Below are 12,084 nucleotides of genomic sequence, written 5' to 3' on the forward strand. Positions count from 1 at the left end.
TTACAATGGTATTAATTTATATGGAAATAAAGGTTCTTAATCCAATTACAAACATGTCGGTGTACTTAAATGTAATCTAGTATTTAGGGGGAGGAAAAATAATTCCGTTTTATATAATTTTATTAGTTAATGAGGGATGACGGGCATTCTTTGATATCATATACAATTCGAAAAAAACCAAAAAATTTTAATATTTTCCGATCATTCATTTTGAAGATCCGGATCAAAAGATTCATATAGGTTTTGAATACGATTACTAAATGTAAGAATAACCATCCATACAAGCCACAGTTATTGTGCGCAATAGACATAGAGTGTATTCAAAATATTACAAGTTCCATGTACCCGATTTCTCCTTCAATTGCTTCGTGAATAAACATCCAAATAATTCATCGACCCGTGGGAACGGGACTTTGACCAACTGAATATTTTTCTCACGATGTGAATTGTTGTCAAGTAATAGAAAACGTTGTTTGTTATGGTTAGTCGGATAATTAGGATCTCAAAATAAGCTTATGCAATTTTCACTCTCATTGTTACCTGATACGTCTAATAATTCTCAAACTATGCTCCTATGTTCTGACCCTGATTCGAACCAACTCTTCTCGTATTAATCCATTTATTTACAAGATACAACGTAAATAAAATGGACAGATTGAGAACGAAACGCAAGTTCCATGTTGGGAAGTTATGTTGTTTACTAGAGTTGTTTTAGTAATTTTGTAGGCTAATTCAAGTAAATTGTGAACGTTGTTGTCAAATAATTAGCGTTAGGTTTTTCCGTAAATCATTGGTAGAACTTGCAAACGATAAAGATGGGCGATAAAGCCGAAATTAAACTCTGCAGATTATAATTAAAAATTCGCGGTCGGTTGATGATTTTAAGATGCGGAAATTAATTTGAATTTTGTCATCACTTGGAGCCAAAATATAACCAGATCGACTCTCCACCTCGCGCTTGGTAATCGATTCAGAACGAACGACCCATCGATATATAGTCGGCCATTTTGGAATTTATTGCCTACCAGTTTTTAATGTTGAGTTTTAAGTGCTACGAAGATGTCTCGACAAGAAAGTGTAAAGTGTAGATTATGTCTTGGCCGTGGTGGTCGGTTGACAAATATTTTTAGTGAAAACGACGATGCTGAGCAGTTGGTGCGGGAAGCAATAGAGGAGTTATTGGAATTAAAAGTAAGCTATCCATTGCATGTTTACGTTTTCACCATGACGCTTTTATCGTAATTTTACCACAAAGTTTTTGGTTGTTCCCGGTTTTATGTCAAAAAAAGCCGTTGCATTACTATGTTAATAATTAGAGTCCATTGGAGAGAAGATGTGTGCGGTTTATAAGCTTGATAATCTTGTTTTCGTAGGTAGTGAGGGATGGAAGCCACCCGTGGTTTATTTGCTATCAGTGCTTTAAAATACTGACCGATTTCTATATGTTTAAGCAGCAATGCTATGAAAACAGTCTTATGTTGGAGAGGCAAGCGGAAAACAAACACGACGAGAGAAATATTAGTTCTTCAAAGGTGAGTTTTGTTCAACGTATGTTTTTATTGTATAATAATCTGAGCAATGTTCGTTATAACAATATGCATTTGGGAAAGTAAGGTATATTCATTAATAAACGTGTTTGTATTAAATGAATTTCCGCTCTAATGTACAAATGCCTAAATGTCTAATGACCAAATGACAAATACGGGCATTAACTTAAAAATTGCATATATTGTATGCATTAGATATGCAGAAAGGAAGAAAATTGTATGCTTACGCGTTTATTATAAGAGCATGGATAAGATTAAAATTGGCAAACAGGTAATGTATTTTTGGATTTTACAATTATTTAGCTTATTAATTGGTTTTGCTGTGATATCTAGCTCTGCTATATGTATGAATGTGTCTGCCCACATGTTTAAATGGAAATCTGTTATGCCGTAAGCATAATATATTAATCAATTTTGATATTGCTAGTCTAATTATTTGATATTGTTCAACCTTTTTAACAATTATGTACAGATCATAGTGAAAAAAGAGAAGATGGATGTTAAAGAGCCAGAAATTATTGAAATTCCCCCTAGCAAAGAGGTAGGGGACCATAATATTCAAATTCAGAGAGGGGCCTCAATTGAGGTAGGGGAAAATTGAAGCATTCGTACCATATTGGCTAATGCTTAATTTTTCAAATGATGACTGATATGATATTTTAGTCTCATATCATTTTTGCGATGGTCAATGTATGTAATACCTTTCCAATGAAAAAGGCAAGAGCATGGAAATTCTGCTCATGATATGAGTCATGTATTCAAATGAGTGAATATAGAGATTTATATTTTAGGATGAGATAAGGTGTTCCCAGGATTATAAAGCAAAGTAAACTGTTAAGATAGGTAATGGCTCTTGTGTAGCATGGCAAGTATAAGGTTTGTGAAAAAATTGTTGGCATTAATTTTGTAAAATTAATTTCTTGTAATGCATGATAAAATGCCTTGAAATAGAAAAAATTTCCATTTCAGATAGAAAAAACTTCTAAGCAGGTGTTCTGCGGTTCAAAAGTAGGTGAATTTAAGGAAGGTCCTTGGGAGTTTGAATGAAAACTATTTTGACGTAACTTAAAGATCACTATAATGGTGTCCTTTTAAGCAGGTTTTAATTTCAAGAACAGGAAATACAATGCTTTTGCCAAGGTAGGACTTAAATGAGATGTCAGAATCATGGAGATTATTCAGAGTGGGGGGATATTCAAATAGGTTAATGTAATGTTTTGTCAGTTTTTTAAGATGAGATAAGGTATGCCTAGGATTCTATAGCAAATGAAAGTGTTAGGATAGATTAGGAGTATTAGGAAGGACAGGAAATGGACAGTTTTGCCATATAAAGAACCAGAATTATGGAGATACTGTTTTAGTAAGGTGTTCTGTTACTCTGCTGCTGATAGGCCTTGATGCAATATTCTGATACAATTTCAAATTCTGGGTGTTTTAGTACAAAAATTATTTTTAGCACATCTACGTACAAATTTATTATTTGTGGTCAGCTATTTGCATATCATATTAGCTATATGCATTCAGGAGGCTTGGTTTGGCTTGGATAACTTAAATGAGAGGAGCACTCAGATATGGACCATCTCTCAGTCCTGACCTGTCTTTTACTTGCAGGTTTTGAGAGGTTTTCAATCATTTTTACAGAGAATTGGTCATCACAAGATTGGTTGTGCCATGCAGGATGATTAACCATAGGAGAGATAAGGTTGATAAGAGTTTTGACGGAATAATATTGGTTATGATAAAAAAGGAAAGGGTGTAGTTTTATTGACTGATGCACTAGGCTATACAGAAGTTACAGTAGAGTCAAATTTAATGTTTTTTGTGGTACAGGTTTTGTTGGTTTGCAATTTGATAGTAAGCAAGTTAAAGGGTCTGAAAAAATGCAGCATGTACAGTTGCATTTGCTGACAGGGGCTTAGAAATGATGGGGCTGCTTGCGGGTGGACTTGAAGATGCAAATGTCCGGCCAACTTTATGGACATTTAAAATACAGGGACAATGTAGCAATAAATGTTTTGTGCTCTAAATCATATTAGTAATTGAGAAAAGTTCACTGATTATGTTTAATTTTATGGTTTTAAGATAAAGAAATGATGATAACGTTAAGGCAAGTAATGTGGTTTTGGTGTAAGATGAGAAGTTAATTGGGGTGAAGGTTTGAGAATGTTACTATTCAGCAGTTTTCCAGGGTACCCACATTTTCTGAGAAAATCAAGTAGCTGGTTGTAGTATTTTTATTAGAGGGTAGTGTTCTTGTAGGAACAGAAGCCACAGAATGAATGAGAAGGAGATGAAGGATTTTGTTTCTAATAGATGGCCCCAGTTGAAATAAATTTATTGTTGCTTGTTGGTCAGTGTCATTCAGAATGGAGGGTTAAAATTATTTTTCTAGATGTGAATGTTGATATCTTTGAAAGTTATATTACAGTCAGATATAAATGAATTGAAAGATAGATTGTAGAAAAGTAGAAAAAGGAAATAAAGGATGTAAAAGTCATGACAGGTAGACTAATAGAAGAAAATGTCATTCATATAGCTAATCCTGAAGTGTGGTTTGAGTATTTTTCAATGGAGGAACTTAAGTTCATGTTTACCCATAAATAGATATGCATATACAGGAGCAAAAGACATCCATTGTACTGCATTTTACAAGGGCTATTTAAAGTAAGTTCTTTTTTTTTTATATTGAAAATTAAATTTATTTTCAACCTTCATACCTTTCTCTTAATACTTAAGTATTATCTTTCTCATGCCATGTCATGAAGCTAACTTACTATTGCTTTTTGCACTTCCTTGTTTGATTTGAAATTCTGTCCTCCAAGGCATGCTCAAAGAACAGAAAACAAGTGGTAGTCCCTGGGGGCAATGTCCAGACTTTAAGGAGGTTGATGAATGATATTCCTGCCAAATTCATTCATGAAACCTTCATTCATCAATCTTCACATCAAATGACCAGCCAAAGTAGGCTGGTCATTTGATGTGAAGCCATGTTCACATGTATTGTCATGATACAAACACACTCCTTTGATGAGACAAGTTGATGCAACCAAGAACCTTTGAAATAATGTTCTGTTTGGAGAAGTAGCCACACTATTCCTTAAGGCCTTTTCTATCTCATAAAGAATAATTTCCTTGTTATTGTAAACAAACTTGTCAATTAGCTTACTGTTGATTCCGGCAAATTCAGCCACCCTGATGGCTGCTAATCGAGGAAATTTTCCCAGCATCAAACAATCATCATCAAGGTGATAATGTAGGAAAATGGCTAAATGCTCAACCTTTCCAAAGATTAATGCAAAATTGAGAATAAATTTTATTTTTTATGAAAAAAATAAGGGACCCTACTTTTTGAATGGCCTTTGTTTTTGCAAACATATTTTGTCGTTATATTTGAAGGTGTTTTTGATGAAAACAGGTTAGGTCAGTTGGAAGAGGATATATGGAGGAGATTTATTGTTGTTTTTAGGGAAAGGTTATACTTAATGGCTATTAAGCCTTCTTTTTCCAGGGTATATAATGTATATTGTGGCCTTAAGAATTGTCATGCTGTAGGCAATTCAGATTGAGTGTCGATGTTCCAGAAAGTGGTGCACATTTTATTTTCAAGAAGGATTCAAATTTGCTACACGTTGATGGTAAGGGCCTATAAAACTTCTGTTGATTCCAGAGGCAATGAGGCACCGGAGGTTATTGGTTCTCTGATTTTCGGTAGCATATTAAATGAGGGTTCTCAGGATTATGAAAGGATATGATAAGTATGCAGAGGGATGGCAAAATTAAAGTACTATTTAGCTAGGTAAATCATTACCAAAAAGTAAGAAGGAAAGATGTATGCTAGCAATTAGAGATAAATTAACTAAGATTATGGCTGACATAGAAAATATCCAAGAAAAATGAAAGGAATATTAAAAAAACTCAATGGTTTAGAACTTAGTTCACCAAGTTTATAAATAAAAAGTAATATGGCATTGAGGAAGATACCTTATGCTAGATGATACATGAAAAGGGCTTTAAGGCAGATTAAGTGAAATAAGGTGGTAAGGCTAGACCAAATGTTTGCAGGATTACCAAAAGAATTTGGAAAATATTAGAGGAAGAGTATAGGGACTGATTTGTAGTTGTAAGAAGAAATCTGGTGAGAAAACCAAATGGGATAAGTTTTAGTTCCTTTCCAAAAAAGTTAAAGGTCACATCATCTGAAGACTTTGACGCAATAAGAGTGAATTACCGTACATCTACAGTGGTTCTTTAGATTGTCGTTAAAAGGAAAGAATCAAGCCAACAATTACCTAGGGATTTTTAGTCTAGGTTCAGGAAGAAAAAAGGCATGTTTAATGCTTTTGAAGTAATGAGAACACTAATCAAGAAGTATTTAGATTAAAATCAGTATGTACCTCTCTGTTTCTTGATTTCAAAAGCTCATTTAATAGAGTGAATTGGGGTGAACTAGTAGGTAAAACGCAGAAAATAGGAATATATAGGATGAACAGGAGGCTAATCATTAAACTGTACATATTTCAGACTGGGAAACTGTGAGTGAAGAACGGATGGTCTTGGTTTGGCAGTGCTAAGAAGTCATGTAATTCAGGGTTGTCAATTAAATTATAGATATGGAATGAGAATCAAAATTAATGAAACAAAGATTGTAAAATTTTGAAGGAACGAAAAGGCAAGGCATTAGAAAAGGAGGGCAAAAATATAGCATTTAGGTATCGAGGAAGTGTTCAGTAACAATACTGTCAATGCAGCAGTAAGGTAAAGAGAAAACCTGCACAACAAAATGAGGCATTAAAAAAAGAAGTTAATGGTGGGGACATGGATGGAAGATGTAAAGAAAAGACTTGTTAAAATTTTATATGGGACATTGACAGAAGAATATTGTAGGCTTTTGAAATGGGGGTACGTAAAAGAATAAAGAAAATGCAATTGACCAAAAAGAATACATCAGGAAGTAAAAGGCATTGTGGGCACGGATATAGGAAACAAGGAAAGGGCAGGAACAATATAAGAACTTTGGATTGGGTGAAGGGGAAAAGTAATCAGAGATAAAGGGAAACATAATGTAAAGTATGTCTCTTGGATTTTGTTTTGTAAGCAGTCGCAAAATATTTATTTGGTAGTTATGTCCATCCATAATCTACCTTAACTGGTGATTACCTAAACAAAATTATAATGCATATGAAGGTAGCACTAGTTTGCAAATTGTACAGCCTTAGTTGATGGGTTCTTAATATCTGTTCAATAGGGCTGAGGCCATAGAAATATTAAGTCTCTAGAGGCATTTTTGTTCATCAAATTTATTTTTATTAAAGCCAGAGGTATGAAGTTTTTTATTGTGTAGAATATGCAGTTATTTCTCTTGTATTTCTCAACAGTACAGGTTGACACAACTTCACAGCAGGTCTTTCATAATGTCTGCATATATCAATCCTATCATCCTAACCAATACAACTAAATTGTTTAAAGAAAAAAATTTATTTTTTTCAAGGGATACCAGCGAAAATATTATTTATTATATTAATAAAATGTATACAAGTTAACAATTTTTTATCTTAATTTTAGAGATAACATGTTTTTTAAACATATTTTTCAATGATGTTTTTTCTTTGATTTTGCAGAATTCTTTGGAAGATGCAGAAATAAATATACCCTCTGATAAAGAAATGAACATCAAGGAAGAGTGTGCTGCTGATATTTCTGAAGTAAGACTGGGAGGGAAGATATTGCAGGAACAAGGTAAGAAGGGCTAAGGACTGTGCTATTAATTCACTTTTACTACTTTCTGGTGTAATACAACTATTGGTTATTAACCCTTGCAGTACTTCTAATACATTGTGGAAAAAACTGTTTTAAAAATAACTGAAAGGCCATTTAAAATATTATGATAAATTGCAAAAAAGATGGTAATATTATCATTTTTTTGCAATTATACAATAATATATTTAATATTTTTTATTTAGCTACTCAGACTAGATCTTTTGTTAATCCTGCTGTTTTCCAGCCTTTCCTTTGTTTGCTTCATTATTCTGATTTTAGATTTAATCAGTTAGGAATTATAACTGAAATAACCCAAAACAACCATTTTTCCTCTTAACATCTTATGCTTTCATCTAAGTAAGATCTAAACAGCATGTGAAAGGTGTCAATACCATTCATTTGTTGTTTAACATGTCCATTATTTACAGTTGAATTATTTTCTTTGATTTTCCATGTCTATTATTTCTTAGTAATGTATTTCCTTCTTTTGTTTGGAGCAACAAGAAGGGAATTATTTTTTTTCTAATTGCCTCATACTTTCATTCCCAATGTTAGTTTCCTGCTGTACTAATTCATTCAGTTTCTATGGAAATAAGCCTCCCAAATTCTTATCAAAGTGCTTGTTAGAAGTATATAGCTTTTTGAAAAACTAACATGCCAAATATTATGCTCTAATTTTGATATCTGCACAATTGATTTAATGAAATATTAAAATGAAAGTTAGACTCTCCTTTCTCGGGATGTCACCATATAGGTTGTTTTTCTGATAACAGTTTTGCCTGTGTTTCATGGAGCATCTTCAGGTCAAAGTGACCTGAAGATGCTCCATGAAACACAGGTTCACTTCAACCGGAAGATGCTCATTAAAACATGGGCAAAACTGTTGTCATAAAAATAACCTATATGGTGACATCCTAAGAATGGGACGTCTTTTATCTGAATGTCACAAAAATCTACAAACCCAAGTTGAGAGTTAGTTCAATGCCTTCCAATTTTACCCTAAGGTCCTCATGGGATATGTTGGTATGAAAATAGACAGTTGGCTAGGTCAACTTGATAAAATGTTGCCAAAACTTGATATTTTTATTTTCAGTCAGTAAAAGTGTAAAAAAGTCATTAAATGAAACCAAATCAAAAGTAAGAAAAATTGATTTTTTGGAATAATTAAATTTAAGATCATCACACAGCACTGCCTCACAATCAATCTTATTGATAGGTTATCAAGATATGTCATATCCATTTGATTTATTCTCTGCATTACATTAAAAGTAACAGTATGAAATTTCCCTGATGTTTAAAAATCTTTTCACAGAAAAAAATATATCATTCCAAAAATGATGAATTTTCTTTCCTGTGTGCTAATATTATTGTTAATGCTTAAGAAATGTTTTCCTTGTTCTTAAAGTCATTGTATAAAAAATAATTGTTTTGTAAGGGTAACACTAAGTAAACCCATGTGACACAGTTATGTGAGAAAACTATAAACCCTTTTACTTGATAATTTCCTTTATTGGTTGTTTATCTATAAGAAAAAAACTGACTTCATTTTACTTGTGTGTTTTACTAATGCTATGAGTTTTAATACATACTTTAGTTACTTAGAAAGGATAAGATACTCATTGATTAAGCATACTGGTGAAATAAGCAATTGACATAATCACAAAAAGGGTAAAGTTTTGCAGGTACACCAAGGAGGACTTAAAAGTAACAGAAATTGGGATGCAGTAGTCAATAAGAGCTGTTTCCATGGAAAAATATTTTTTTCATTTTGGCAAAGAAGCATGATAGTAGATTATCCAGAGCAAAACCCTGCAGTGAAATTTTATTTCCTGTTGGTTTAATTGGCAGTGGAAACATTTGTAATGCTCAACAATTATTATGCAAAACTGTTTAAAGCAAAACCAGAGTCTATGAGTGTTTTATACTTTTGAAAACCAATTCAATTGAACAATCATCCTATTCAGGCCACCCTTCAACATCAACAGCAGACAAAAATGTTGACAGAATCAATACACTCATTTGTGAAGATCATTGCAAAACCATTGATCAACTCTTTGAGATGTCTGGAGTGTTCTTGAGTTTCTTTTTAGAGGATTTCATCTGATGATTTCCATATGAAAAGAAAGATTTGCATACATGGTTACTGCCAAATTGGGCTCATACTGCCCTCTTTCTGATGCAGTTTTTGAAAATTAACAGCATGACTCCAATCCTCCAGTAACTTCTTTATGTTTCCCGGCTCAAAAGAGACTTTGAGAGACTTGACAAAAGAGACTTTGGCTTCCCAGACAAAAGAGAAAATGAAGGACTTTGACACTGATGAAGGCATAAAAAAGGTGCTGGAAGGCCTTATTCAGGTCAGCATTAGTTGATGACAGATGCTATATTACTGAATTTCAGCACAGCTGACGTTACTAATATACATACATAGACTGATGAGTTTCTACAGGAAAAGACTAGACATATGATTGTATAAATTCATGCACACACATGTGATTGAATGTGAACATGCATACCTGTAATTATTTAGTTACATTAATGATTATATCGAAACCGGTGAAAACAACTTCTTCATCACAGGTATTAACTTTTTAATGAATATCTACTTTACCTTATCCTTCCAATCTTTCAGATAAACACCAAAAACAAGATGATGTAAGGGAAGATGCTTCAGCCTCTCAATTACATGTGTGTAAAATTTGCTGCAATGTATTTGAACAAAAGGACCTTCTCAAAGAGCATGTAATGAATGTGCACATTAACAAGGTGATGCAATTCAGATGTAATGTTTGTCTGAAGGGATTTAAGAGAAAAAACGACCTTGCAAGTCATATCAAATTGGTGCATGCTCTTAAGAAGAAGCACCAATGTGAATTCTGCTCCAAAAACTTTCTACATTTAAGTAAACTCAAAATTCACATTTTGAAACATACTAGAAATAGGCCACACAGATGTGAGATATGCTCAAAAGAATTTAGTCTTATTTGTAATCTAAAGATGCATATGCTGACACATACTGGTGAAAGGCCATTTAAGTGCACAAGATGTGGGAAAATGTTTACCCAGAAAGGTAGTTTAAAGACCCACATGTTGACACATACTGGTGAAAAACCACACAATTGCTGTATGTCAGAGAACTTTTACCCAGATTGGTAATCTGAAGGCTCACATGTTGACACACACTGCTGAAAAGCCATATAATTGCAGTATATGTTGGAAAACTTTTACCCAGAATGTTAATCTGAAGAAACACATGTTAAAACACACTGGTGAAAAGCCTTACTAGTGCAACATCTGTCCAAAAGCATTCACTAAGCATTGTCGTCTAATGTCACACATGTTGACACACTCTGCAAAATGATCATCATCAATATATATCCAGAATCTTTCACTACCTGGAGCATTATAAACAGAAGAGTGCTTAGGCAACATAAAATTGAAGAGCATTAGGATTCTGAGGATTATTTGTTTTTTTTCACAGGTTTCTGAGGCAATGAGTGATGATTTCCATGTTTCCATTGAATCCATGTACATCATTTAAATTCACAAATGTTTCACCAGCTATCTTCCTGACATCCTCAGGTCCCGGTAGAAAAGAAGCTTGTACTGTCTTATATAAGGAAAATCTGGTTCCAGTACTGAGAAATTTCTTTGGCCAATCAGGGAAGGACCTCATTTGCATGGAATAATTCTTTTCCACTCACTGTGGAGTGAATATCCATCCTTCCTGTTAAAGATTTCTGGCCTTTTAACAATTTCAATGGCCTCTCTCATCATTATAGATCAACCTAAAAAATGTGGAAATCATTTATGTTATTCCTAAACCCTTCTTAAATATTTGCTTACACTCTGAAAAAGCCATTATAAAAAAATAATTACAACTCTGTATCAAACGGACATTATTCTCCCGTTTTATGTAATTTCTTTAAATAAAAATAACTGAATAAGATAAATCTGCATCATTTTGTGTATCATCATAGCATTAATCTAAACAGAAACAACCTAAGCCTTTAAAGATTAAAATCTCATAATTTTTTACATGATAATATTCTAATTCATCATTAACTCAAATAATATCTATCAATTTTTCAAGTTTTGGGTCTCCTAAACATGAATCAATTATAAGGCTTTCAGGGCCATGTTTAAACTATATCGCTCATTTGTTCATCATGCCAGGATTGTTCATTAGTAAGTTCATTTCTGTACTATCTATTATGTTCAGTTTATACAACAAGGTAAAACACCAGTATCTCATGCCTTGTTGCCTGGAAATTTAGCTACTTTCCTTTTTCTTGATGAATAAGATGACGAGATGAATAAAAATTGTTTTGTTCACAGGACATTTAGACTATGTTTTCTCTTTCCCTTGTCAATAAGTGTGGAAAGCCTAAGGTGGGCTGGGTTTAGATGTCAAGAATATTAGTGAAGAAAAAATATGTAAAATTTTGGCAGCTCAGTGATGAATATTTATAGAGAAAGAAAGAATTTTCGCATGATGCCTATGAAAGTAAGATGAAACAAGGCATCTGTCTTTAATCACACAGAATTTGGTTTGGAAGAGTTAAAGTTTATTTACATAGGAGTTTATTCACTTCAATAAGAAACATATAAGCCATGTACTGCAACATGTGTGTAAACAAACTACTTGAGAGATTAAGTTGAACTGGTTTATGGACATATGTATCAGAAATCCTAAATTTTTCTCATTTAGGAATGCCAACTTTGGGCCAGGTACAGAACATTTCAATTTACCCACATATATAATTCCATTTCATACTCT

At 33.1% G+C, this 12,084-nt stretch overlaps 1 long non-coding RNA gene across 1 annotated transcript; it reads left to right on the forward strand.

Annotated features, from left to right (window-relative positions):
• The first annotated feature begins 1,455 nt into the window (after positions 1-1,455).
• LOC139699948 (uncharacterized) lies at positions 1,456-10,813 on the forward strand. The gene is made up of 3 exons (XR_011703646.1): positions 1,456-1,532; positions 7,166-7,283; positions 10,786-10,813. It is a non-coding gene; the product is annotated as an uncharacterized lncRNA (long non-coding RNA).
• The last annotated feature ends 1,271 nt before the right edge of the window (positions 10,814-12,084 follow it).

This window comes from Hetaerina americana, unplaced genomic scaffold, assembly GCF_022747635.1.
Source record: "Hetaerina americana unplaced genomic scaffold, ioHetAmer1.1.p SCAF_99, whole genome shotgun sequence".
In the NCBI taxonomy this organism is placed as follows: domain Eukaryota; kingdom Metazoa; phylum Arthropoda; class Insecta; order Odonata; family Calopterygidae; genus Hetaerina; species Hetaerina americana.